A 13,763-nucleotide genomic window follows, 5' to 3' on the forward strand; every position below is an offset into this window, starting at 1 on the left:
TTTTCCATCATTGATTTTGGCATTACATCTTTTACCTGCTGTCGGGTAGGCCATATGCATATTGATCCAAATTTAACGTACATATAATTTATCCAAGTCAACACTGTATTGGTGACTGTAGCTTCAGAAACTTGAAAGATATAAGATAAATGAAAAATTTCGAAGTTTCTTCTAATGCGTACCAGGGTCAACAAAAAACTTTCTAAAGGGGATAGCATTCGGGGTCTCCCTCTCTGTGAATCACCTTTGACCTGTTGGTTGTTGTATAATACCACATTTTCTCCATTGTCACCAGTGCATTGTCACCAAAATATTAGTATGCCTTTGAAAACTTTAACATTTGGTAAACCAGTGTAGTGGTTACATGCTCCCTCTGACAAAAGCATATGTTCAACAAATTTACATTTTGTATTTACAGTTCTGTGCAAAAAATCATTTTTAAGTTGTTCATTTTCCTTCTGCAATGCTTCGATTTTGCTTTGTGAGTCAAAAAAACTTTCTTCTGTTTGGCTTGACATATCACAACTAACATCTGGCATATCTATCATAAATGACTCTGTCGGAGGTTCATAATCTGACACTGTGTTTCTAAATTTTTTGCGGGGAGAGGGTCTGTTGACAGGAGGTTTCTGTTTACTTCCCTGCTGTTCTACCATGGCTTCAAACAGCATAGGTTTTGCTCCTTTTTTTAATTTCCTTAATGTGCCACCAGGAGGACGAATTATATCAGATTTCTCAAAATGTTTCCCGCACAAAACAGTATAATTAGTAACTCTAAGGTTGTCTTTTCCATCAACTCTTTTTATACGATTACACCACACTTTTCTAAGACTGGGATTTTTCGGAAACTGGAAGAAACTCAAAGCACTTTTGATACGTTCACCTTCGAATTCAACTAAACCTCTACTATCACATCCCCAGGCAGCACACTGCTTTCCAAGACTTGGTTTTTTATGTTTACCTTTTTTCGATACACTGTCCGCCATAGCGATTTTTTTATTTATGAAGAACTGGAGCAACGGCTGCCTCGTTTCCGTGGGACGGCAATTACGTCATTATGAATTTATAAAAAGGAGTACATCTTTATCATTTGGGTCGTTAACATCCTGATCAACTGGATCTATAACAACAATGATGTATAAGAAAACGAAAATACTATTTGTGCAGGGCTTTTGAACGTCATCAGGGAGTTACAGAAACTAGAAAGTTTTATCGTCGTAAATGCCCTCGGAGAAATAAAACATCTATGGTCTTCCAAAAATAACACCACAATCTATATTAGCGTTCCGGTGGACGTTAGAAAACGTTGGAGCCAAGCTGGTTGCGAGGGCACTAATGTTTTGACTGATATCCAACACCTATTGACTGTAAAACATTCCTTTGATGTTCGATATTTAGTCGACATTAGGCAACTTTGATTCCATAAAATGTTCCACGGAAAAGCGAAGTCAAGTATTCTACATTTCATAATAATTTATCTAAAGCGCATCAATAAATGGTGCAAACTTTTTAAACCAACCTTTTTTTGAACAATTTATTATAAAACAATCCAATATGCGGAATATGTCTTAAATTGTGGAAAACTTTCTCTCTTAGCGTCGTCTATCCCAATTCACACCACTATCACCACCACCAAGAATAAAGCCAATGGTACAAACCGTTACAATGCAGACATAACTCTTCTTGGGGCTCAGTATTTGCAAGTTAAACAAAATGGTATTCTCCCCTTTACAGGGATGATAACAAAGGTAATGGTTTTCGGCTGTACTGAAACAAAACCCTGTGTGAATGTGGAAACATGAGGATTGATTAAACTCATGCATGTTTGGGATCTGATGCGGGCCCTTGACTAACAATCCCCTGCCCCCTACAAGACACCAGCTGCATTTATTGACACCATCCGCGGAAACCAATAATTTTGTTAAACTTTGAAAACTACAAATCGTATCATTGTTGCCTTTACCTCCTACTGACACAGAGCGCGGGGCTAAGAGACGCAGACTTGGAGCTCAGCCTTTAGAAAGGTTGTGACAAAGAATAAAAAGCAGCAAATCTGGAAACAGAAAAGCTTTCTAGCCTTAGACATAAAAACTTGAGAAATCGTATCGTAATGCTAAGGCAGACCACGAAAACGCCTCTTAGAAAGGTAGATTTGAAACCCAGCGATGGCAACCCAGAAAATCAATACATATCATATCAAACTTAAACAAGTAATTCACCTCACCACCCAGTCAACTTTCATGGTTTGAAATCTGCCATGCTCTATTTTTTGGAAGGAGTTATCAATCGTACCCATCCTAACCAATGAAGAACAGACGCTCTTCAGTCACAAAAAACAGAAACCCTTCAGGATCTATCGTCTTTCCCAGTGTCAACCAGTCTTTCCTAGCAGACAACAGGATCTCCTCACATGGAACGCAAATTGACTTGTTCGACAACTTGGTAAGTTAAAAAAAATTAGAACTAGTGTAAACACGCCAACCTTGATTTTGGCTAAAGCTTAGTAAGAAAGAGAATATATTTTGGATGTGTAGTAGATTTTGTGTTTTTTTATTTCTTAATATAATTTTTGTTGCTTTGGCACAGCAAAAAACCTTGAATTAGGCAATATCAGGCAAATGCTATTTACATAAGAAACAAAACATCCTTATCAACTGGATCTATACTGACATTAGCCATTTGCAATATTATATTTTATTACCCTATTCAAAGGTGATTGTGGTATAACAAAGCAGCAAGCTGTAGTGATTTGACTAGTGCAATGACTCTTATTATAAGTGGTAGAGGTTAAAGCCTCCAAAGATCTCTATGCAAAGCAAGATATCCTTTCTATAAGGATGGTCTGTACAACCAAGTTAATTGAAAAAGCAACCCTCTGGACAATACTTGTAATAAATCAAAAATTGGGAAGGTTTCTTAAAAATTGTTTTTCCATTTTTAAAATTTCAAAATCAAATATATATTGAAAACAGCAAATTAACAACCTGTCGTAATTTCCCTGAATTTTTAAGTAAAACATCGCAAAAAATTTCAGGGGTCAATATCTTTATCATTTGGGTCGTTAACATCCTGATCAACTGGATCTATAACAACAATGATTTATAAGAAAACGAAAATACTATTTGTGCAGGGCTTTTGAACGTCATCAGGGAGTTACAGAAACTAGAAAGTTTTATCGTCGTAAATGCCCTCGGAGAAATAAAACATCTATAGTCTTCCAAAAATAACACCACAATCTATATTAGCGTTCCGGTGGACGTTAGAAAACGTTGGAGCCAAGCTGGTTGCGAGGGCACTAATGTTTTGACTGATATCCAACACCTATTGACTGTAAAACATTCCTTTGATGTTCGATATTTAGTCGACATTAGGCAACTTTGGTTCCATAAAATGTTTCACGGAAAAGCGAAGTCAAGTATTCTACATTTCATAATAATTTATCTAAAGCGCATCAATAAATGTCTACAAATGGTGCAAACTTTTTAAACCAACCTTTTTTTGAACAATTTATTATAAAACAATCCAATATGCGGAATATGTCTTAAATTGTGGAAAACTTTCTCTCTTAGCGTCGTCTATCCCAATTCACACCACTATCACCACCACCAAGAATAAAGCCAATGGTACAAACCGTTACAATGCAGACATAACTCTTCTTGGGGCTCAGTATTTGCAAGTTAAACAAAATGGTATTCTCCCCTTTAAAGGGATGATAACAAAGGTAATGGTTTTCGGCTGTACTGAAACAAACACCTGTGTGAATGTGGAAACATGAGGATTGATTAAACTCATGCATGTTTGGGATCTGATGCGGGCCCTTGACTAACAATCCCCTGCCCCCTACAAGACACCAGCTGCATTTATTGACACCATCCGCGGAAACCAATAATTTTGTTAAACTTTGAAAACTACAAATCGTATCATTGTTGCCTTTACCTCCTACTGACACAGAGCGCGGGGCTAAGAGACGCAGACTTGGAGTTCAGCCTTTAGAAAGGTTGTGACAAAGAATAAAAAGCAGCAAATCTGGAAACAGAAAAGCTTTCTAGCCTTAGACATAAAAACTTGAGAAATCGTATCGTAATGCTAAGGCAGACCACGAAAACGCCTCTTAGAAAGGTAGATTTGAAACCCAGCGATGGCAACCCAGAAAATCAATACATATCATATCAAACTTAAACAAGTAATTCACCTCACCACCCAGTCAACTTTCATGGTTTGAAATCTGCCATGCTCTATTTTTTGGAAGGAGTTATCAATCGTACCCATCCTAACCAATGAAGAACAGACGCTCTTCAGTCACAAAAAACAGAAACCCTTCAGGATCTATCGTCTTTCCCAGTGTCAACCAGTCTTTCCTAGCAGACAACAGGATCTCCTCACATGGAACGCAGATTGACTTGTTTGATAACTTGGTAAGTTAAAAAAAATTAGAACTAGTGTAAACACGCCAACCTTGATTTTGGCGAAAGCTTAGTAAGAAAGAGAATATATTTTGGATGTGTAGTAGATTTTGTGTTTTTTTATTTCTTAATATAATTTTTGTTGCTTTGGCACAGCAAAAAACCTTGAATTAGGCAATATCAGGCAAATGCTATTTACATAAGAAACAAAACATCCTTATCAACTGGATCTATACTGACATTAGCCATTTGCAATATTATATTTTATTACCCTATTCAAAGGTGATTGTGGTATAACAAAGCAGCAAGCTGTAGTGATTTGACTAGTGCAATGACTCTTATTATAAGTGGTAGAGGTTAAAGCCTCCAAAGATCTCTATGCAAAGCAAGATATCCTTTCTATAAGGATGGTCTGTACAACCAAGTTAATTGAAAAAGCAACCCTCTGGACAATACTTGTAATAAATCAAAAATTGGGAAGGTTTCTTAAAAATTGTTTTTCCATTTTTAAAATTTCAAAATCAAATATATATTGAAAACAGCAAATTAACAACCTGTCGTAATTTCCCTGAATTTTTAAGTAAAACATCGCAAAAAATTTCAGGGGTCAATATCTTTATCATTTGGGTCGTTAACATCCTGATCAACTGGATCTATAACAACAATGATTTATAAGAAAACGAAAATACTATTTGTGCAGGGCTTTTGAACGTCATCAGGGAGTTACAGAAACTAGAAAGTTTTATCGTCGTAAATGCCCTCGGAGAAATAAAACATCTATGGTCTTCCAAAAATAACACCACAATCTATATTAGCGTTCCGGTGGACGTTAGAAAACGTTGGAGCCAAGCTGGTTGCGAGGGCACTAATGTTTTGACTGATATCCAACACCTATTGACTGTAAAACATTCCTTTGATGTTCGATATTTAGTCGACATTAGGCAACTTTGATTCCATAAAATGTTCCACGGAAAAGCGAAGTCAAGTATTCTACATTTCATAATAATTTATCTAAAGCGCATCAATAAATGGTGCAAACTTTTTAAACCAACCTTTTTTTGAACAATTTATTATAAAACAATCCAATATGCGGAATATGTCTTAAATTGTGGAAAACTTTCTCTCTTAGCGTCGTCTATCCCAATTCACACCACTATCACCACCACCAAGAATAAAGCCAATGGTACAAACCGTTACAATGCAGACATAACTCTTCTTGGGGCTCAGTATTTGCAAGTTAAACAAAATGGTATTCTCCCCTTTACAGGGATGATAACAAAGGTAATGGTTTTCGGCTGTACTGAAACAAAACCCTGTGTGAATGTGGAAACATGAGGATTGATTAAACTCATGCATGTTTGGGATCTGATGCGGGCCCTTGACTAACAATCCCCTGCCCCCTACAAGACACCAGCTGCATTTATTGACACCATCCGCGGAAACCAATAATTTTGTTAAACTTTGAAAACTACAAATCGTATCATTGTTGCCTTTACCTCCTACTGACACAGAGCGCGGGGCTAAGAGACGCAGACTTGGAGCTCAGCCTTTAGAAAGGTTGTGACAAAGAATAAAAAGCAGCAAATCTGGAAACAGAAAAGCTTTCTAGCCTTAGACATAAAAACTTGAGAAATCGTATCGTAATGCTAAGGCAGACCACGAAAACGCCTCTTAGAAAGGTAGATTTGAAACCCAGCGATGGCAACCCAGAAAATCAATACATATCATATCAAACTTAAACAAGTAATTCACCTCACCACCCAGTCAACTTTCATGGTTTGAAATCTGCCATGCTCTATTTTTTGGAAGGAGTTATCAATCGTACCCATCCTAACCAATGAAGAACAGACGCTCTTCAGTCACAAAAAACAGAAACCCTTCAGGATCTATCGTCTTTCCCAGTGTCAACCAGTCTTTCCTAGCAGACAACAGGATCTCCTCACATGGAACGCAGATTGACTTGTTCGATAACTTGGTAAGTTAAAAAAAATTAGAACTAGTGTAAACACGCCAACCTTGATTTTGGCTAAAGCTTAGTAAGAAAGAGAATATATTTTGGATGTGTAGTAGATTTTGTGTTTTTTTATTTCTTAATATAATTTTTGTTGCTTTGGCACAGCAAAAAACCTTGAATTAGGCAATATCAGGCAAATGCTATTTACATAAGAAACAAAACATCCTTATCAACTGGATCTATACTGACATTAGCCATTTGCAATATTATATTTTATTACCCTATTCAAAGGTGATTGTGGTATAACAAAGCAGCAAGCTGTAGTGATTTGACTAGTGCAATGACTCTTATTATAAGTGGTAGAGGTTAAAGCCTCCAAAGATCTCTATGCAAAGCAAGATATCCTTTCTATAAGGATGGTCTGTACAACCAAGTTAATTGAAAAAGCAACCCTCTGGACAATACTTGTAATAAATCAAAAATTGGGAAGGTTTCTTAAAAATTGTTTTTCCATTTTTAAAATTTCAAAATCAAATATATATTGAAAACAGCAAATTAACAACCTGTCGTAATTTCCCTGAATTTTTAAGTAAAACATCGCAAAAAATTTCAGGGGTCAATATCTTTATCATTTGGGTCGTTAACATCCTGATCAACTGGATCTATAACAACAATGATTTATAAGAAAACGAAAATACTATTTGTGCAGGGCTTTTGAACGTCATCAGGGAGTTACAGAAACTAGAAAGTTTTATCGTCGTAAATGCCCTCGGAGAAATAAAACATCTATAGTCTTCCAAAAATAACACCACAATCTATATTAGCGTTCCGGTGGACGTTAGAAAACGTTGGAGCCAAGCTGGTTGCGAGGGCACTAATGTTTTGACTGATATCCAACACCTATTGACTGTAAAACATTCCTTTGATGTTCGATATTTAGTCGACATTAGGCAACTTTGGTTCCATAAAATGTTTCACGGAAAAGCGAAGTCAAGTATTCTACATTTCATAATAATTTATCTAAAGCGCATCAATAAATGTCTACAAATGGTGCAAACTTTTTAAACCAACCTTTTTTTGAACAATTTATTATAAAACAATCCAATATGCGGAATATGTCTTAAATTGTGGAAAACTTTCTCTCTTAGCGTCGTCTATCCCAATTCACACCACTATCACCACCACCAAGAATAAAGCCAATGGTACAAACCGTTACAATGCAGACATAACTCTTCTTGGGGCTCAGTATTTGCAAGTTAAACAAAATGGTATTCTCCCCTTTAAAGGGATGATAACAAAGGTAATGGTTTTCGGCTGTACTGAAACAAACACCTGTGTGAATGTGGAAACATGAGGATTGATTAAACTCATGCATGTTTGGGATCTGATGCGGGCCCTTGACTAACAATCCCCTGCCCCCTACAAGACACCAGCTGCATTTATTGACACCATCCGCGGAAACCAATAATTTTGTTAAACTTTGAAAACTACAAATCGTATCATTGTTGCCTTTACCTCCTACTGACACAGAGCGCGGGGCTAAGAGACGCAGACTTGGAGTTCAGCCTTTAGAAAGGTTGTGACAAAGAATAAAAAGCAGCAAATCTGGAAACAGAAAAGCTTTCTAGCCTTAGACATAAAAACTTGAGAAATCGTATCGTAATGCTAAGGCAGACCACGAAAACGCCTCTTAGAAAGGTAGATTTGAAACCCAGCGATGGCAACCCAGAAAATCAATACATATCATATCAAACTTAAACAAGTAATTCACCTCACCACCCAGTCAACTTTCATGGTTTGAAATCTGCCATGCTCTATTTTTTGGAAGGAGTTATCAATCGTACCCATCCTAACCAATGAAGAACAGACGCTCTTCAGTCACAAAAAACAGAAACCCTTCAGGATCTATCGTCTTTCCCAGTGTCAACCAGTCTTTCCTAGCAGACAACAGGATCTCCTCACATGGAACGCAGATTGACTTGTTTGATAACTTGGTAAGTTAAAAAAAATTAGAACTAGTGTAAACACGCCAACCTTGATTTTGGCAAAAGCTTAGTAAGAAAGAGAATATATTTTGGATGTGTAGTAGATTTTGTGTTTTTTTATTTCTTAATATAATTTTTGTTGCTTTGGCACAGCAAAAAACCTTGAATTAGGCAATATCAGGCAAATGCTATTTACATAAGAAACAAAACATCCTTATCAACTGGATCTATACTGACATTAGCCATTTGCAATATTATATTTTATTACCCTATTCAAAGGTGATTGTGGTATAACAAAGCAGCAAGCTGTAGTGATTTGACTAGTGCAATGACTCTTATTATAAGTGGTAGAGGTTAAAGCCTCCAAAGATCTCTATGCAAAGCAAGATATCCTTTCTATAAGGATGGTCTGTACAACCAAGTTAATTGAAAAAGCAACCCTCTGGACAATACTTGTAATAAATCAAAAATTGGGAAGGTTTCTTAAAAATTGTTTTTCCATTTTTAAAATTTCAAAATCAAATATATATTGAAAACAGCAAATTAACAACCTGTCGTAATTTCCCTGAATTTTTAAGTAAAACATCGCAAAAAATTTCAGGGGTCAATATCTTTATCATTTGGGTCGTTAACATCCTGATCAACTGGATCTATAACAACAATGATTTATAAGAAAACGAAAATACTATTTGTGCAGGGCTTTTGAACGTCATCAGGGAGTTACAGAAACTAGAAAGTTTTATCGTCGTAAATGCCCTCGGAGAAATAAAACATCTATGGTCTTCCAAAAATAACACCACAATCTATATTAGCGTTCCGGTGGACGTTAGAAAACGTTGGAGCCAAGCTGGTTGCGAGGGCACTAATGTTTTGACTGATATCCAACACCTATTGACTGTAAAACATTCCTTTGATGTTCGAAATTTAGTCGACATTAGGCAACTTTGGTTCCATAAAATGTTTCACGGAAAAGCGAAGTCAAGTATTCTACATTTCATAATAATTTATCTAAAGCGCATCAATAAATGTCTACAAATGGTGCAAACTTTTTAAACCAACCTTTTTTTGAACAATTTATTATAAAACAATCCAATATGCGGAATATGTCTTAAATTGTGGAAAACTTTCTCTCTTAGCGTCGTCTATCCCAATTCACACCACTATCACCACCACCAAGAATAAAGCCAATGGTACAAACCGTTACAATGCAGACATAACTCTTCTTGGGGCTCAGTATTTGCAAGTTAAACAAAATGGTATTCTCCCCTTTACAGGGATGATAACAAAGGTAATGGTTTTCGGCTGTACTGAAACAAACACCTGTGTGAATGTGGAAACATGAGGATTGATTAAACTCATGCATGTTTGGGATCTGATGCGGGCCCTTGACTAACAATCCCCTGCCCCCTACAAGACACCAGCTGCATTTATTGACACCATTCGCGGAAACCAATAATTTTGTTAAACTTTGAAAACTACAAATCGTATCATTGTTGCCTTTACCTCCTACTGACACAGAGCGCGGGGCTAAGAGACGCAGACTTGGAGCTCAGCCTTTAGAAAGGTTGTGACAAAGAATAAAAAGCAGCAAATCTGGAAACAGAAAAGCTTTCTAGCCTTAGACATAAAAACTTGAGAAATCGTATCGTAATGCTAAGGCAGACCACGAAAACGCCTCTTAGAAAGGTAGATTTGAAACCCAGCGATGGCAACCCAGAAAATCAATACATATCATATCAAACTTAAACAAGTAATTCACCTCACCACCCAGTCAACTTTCATGGTTTGAAATCTGCCATGCTCTATTTTTTGGAAGGAGTTATCAATCGTACCCATCCTAACCAATGAAGAACAGACGCTCTTCAGTCACAAAAAACAGAAACCCTTCAGGATCTATCGTCTTTCCCAGTGTCAACCAGTCTTTCCTAGCAGACAACAGGATCTCCTCACATGGAACGCAGATTGACTTGTTCGATAACTTGGTAAGTTAAAAAAAATTAGAACTAGTGTAAACACGCCAACCTTGATTTTGGCTAAAGCTTAGTAAGAAAGAGAATATATTTTGGATGTGTAGTAGATTTTGTGTTTTTTTATTTCTTAATATAATTTTTGTTGCTTTGGCACAGCAAAAAACCTTGAATTAGGCAATATCAGGCAAATGCTATTTACATAAGAAACAAAACATCCTTATCAACTGGATCTATACTGACATTAGCCATTTGCAATATTATATTTTATTACCCTATTCAAAGGTGATTGTGGTATAACAAAGCAGCAAGCTGTAGTGATTTGACTAGTGCAATGACTCTTATTATAAGTGGTAGAGGTTAAAGCCTCCAAAGATCTCTATGCAAAGCAAGATATCCTTTCTATAAGGATGGTCTGTACAACCAAGTTAATTGAAAAAGCAACCCTCTGGACAATACTTGTAATAAATCAAAAATTGGGAAGGTTTCTTAAAAATTGTTTTTCCATTTTTAAAATTTCAAAATCAAATATATATTGAAAACAGCAAATTAACAACCTGTCGTAATTTCCCTGAATTTTTAAGTAAAACATCGCAAAAAATTTCAGGGGTCAATATCTTTATCATTTGGGTCGTTAACATCCTGATCAACTGGATCTATAACAACAATGATTTATAAGAAAACGAAAATACTATTTGTGCAGGGCTTTTGAACGTCATCAGGGAGTTACAGAAACTAGAAAGTTTTATCGTCGTAAATGCCCTCGGAGAAATAAAACATCTATAGTCTTCCAAAAATAACACCACAATCTATATTAGCGTTCCGGTGGACGTTAGAAAACGTTGGAGCCAAGCTGGTTGCGAGGGCACTAATGTTTTGACTGATATCCAACACCTATTGACTGTAAAACATTCCTTTGATGTTCGATATTTAGTCGACATTAGGCAACTTTGGTTCCATAAAATGTTTCACGGAAAAGCGAAGTCAAGTATTCTACATTTCATAATAATTTATCTAAAGCGCATCAATAAATGTCTACAAATGGTGCAAACTTTTTAAACCAACCTTTTTTTGAACAATTTATTATAAAACAATCCAATATGCGGAATATGTCTTAAATTGTGGAAAACTTTCTCTCTTAGCGTCGTCTATCCCAATTCACACCACTATCACCACCACCAAGAATAAAGCCAATGGTACAAACCGTTACAATGCAGACATAACTCTTCTTGGGGCTCAGTATTTGCAAGTTAAACAAAATGGTATTCTCCCCTTTAAAGGGATGATAACAAAGGTAATGGTTTTCGGCTGTACTGAAACAAACACCTGTGTGAATGTGGAAACATGAGGATTGATTAAACTCATGCATGTTTGGGATCTGATGCGGGCCCTTGACTAACAATCCCCTGCCCCCTACAAGACACCAGCTGCATTTATTGACACCATCCGCGGAAACCAATAATTTTGTTAAACTTTGAAAACTACAAATCGTATCATTGTTGCCTTTACCTCCTACTGACACAGAGCGCGGGGCTAAGAGACGCAGACTTGGAGTTCAGCCTTTAGAAAGGTTGTGACAAAGAATAAAAAGCAGCAAATCTGGAAACAGAAAAGCTTTCTAGCCTTAGACATAAAAACTTGAGAAATCGTATCGTAATGCTAAGGCAGACCACGAAAACGCCTCTTAGAAAGGTAGATTTGAAACCCAGCGATGGCAACCCAGAAAATCAATACATATCATATCAAACTTAAACAAGTAATTCACCTCACCACCCAGTCAACTTTCATGGTTTGAAATCTGCCATGCTCTATTTTTTGGAAGGAGTTATCAATCGTACCCATCCTAACCAATGAAGAACAGACGCTCTTCAGTCACAAAAAACAGAAACCCTTCAGGATCTATCGTCTTTCCCAGTGTCAACCAGTCTTTCCTAGCAGACAACAGGATCTCCTCACATGGAACGCAGATTGACTTGTTTGATAACTTGGTAAGTTAAAAAAAATTAGAACTAGTGTAAACACGCCAACCTTGATTTTGGCGAAAGCTTAGTAAGAAAGAGAATATATTTTGGATGTGTAGTAGATTTTGTGTTTTTTTATTTCTTAATATAATTTTTGTTGCTTTGGCACAGCAAAAAACCTTGAATTAGGCAATATCAGGCAAATGCTATTTACATAAGAAACAAAACATCCTTATCAACTGGATCTATACTGACATTAGCCATTTGCAATATTATATTTTATTACCCTATTCAAAGGTGATTGTGGTATAACAAAGCAGCAAGCTGTAGTGATTTGACTAGTGTAATGACTCTTATTATAAGTGGTAGAGGTTAAAGCCTCCAAAGATCTCTATGCAAAGCAAGATATCCTTTCTATAAGGATGGTCTGTACAACCAAGTTAATTGAAAAAGCAACCCTCTGGACAATACTTGTAATAAATCAAAAATTGGGAAGGTTTCTTAAAAATTGTTTTTCCATTTTTAAAATTTCAAAATCAAATATATATTGAAAACAGCAAATTAACAACCTGTCGTAATTTCCCTGAATTTTTAAGTAAAACATCGCAAAAAATTTCAGGGGTCAATATCTTTATCATTTGGGTCGTTAACATCCTGATCAACTGGATCTATAACAACAATGATTTATAAGAAAACGAAAATACTATTTGTGCAGGGCTTTTGAAAGTCATCAGGGAGTTACAGAAACTAGAAAGTTTTATCGTCGTAAATGCCCTCGGAGAAATAAAACATCTATGGTCTTCCAAAAATAACACCACAATCTATATTAGCGTTCCGGTGGACGTTAGAAAACGTTGGAGCCAAGCTGGTTGCGAGGGCACTAATGTTTTGACTGATATCCAACACCTATTGACTGTAAAACATTCCTTTGATGTTCGAAATTTAGTCGACATTAGGCAACTTTGGTTCCATAAAATGTTTCACGGAAAAGCGAAGTCAAGTATTCTACATTTCATAATAATTTATCTAAAGCGCATCAATAAATGTCTACAAATGGTGCAAACTTTTTAAACCAACCTTTTTTTGAACAATTTATTATAAAACAATCCAATATGCGGAATATGTCTTAAATTGTGGAAAACTTTCTCTCTTAGCGTCGTCTATCCCAATTCACACCACTATCACCACCACCAAGAATAAAGCCAATGGTACAAACCGTTACAATGCAGACATAACTCTTCTTGGGGCTCAGTATTTGCAAGTTAAACAAAATGGTATTCTCCCCTTTACAGGGATGATAACAAAGGTAATGGTTTTCGGCTGTACTGAAACAAACACCTGTGTGAATGTGGAAACATGAGGATTGATTAAACTCATGCATGTTTGGGATCTGATGCGGGCCCTTGACTAACAATCCCCTGCCCCCTACAAGACACCAGCTGCATTTATTGACACCATTCGCGGAAACCAATAATTTTGTTAAACTTTGAAAA

This window comes from Hydractinia symbiolongicarpus, chromosome 14 (assembly GCF_029227915.1).
Source record: "Hydractinia symbiolongicarpus strain clone_291-10 chromosome 14, HSymV2.1, whole genome shotgun sequence".
NCBI lineage: Eukaryota > Metazoa > Cnidaria > Hydrozoa > Anthoathecata > Hydractiniidae > Hydractinia > Hydractinia symbiolongicarpus.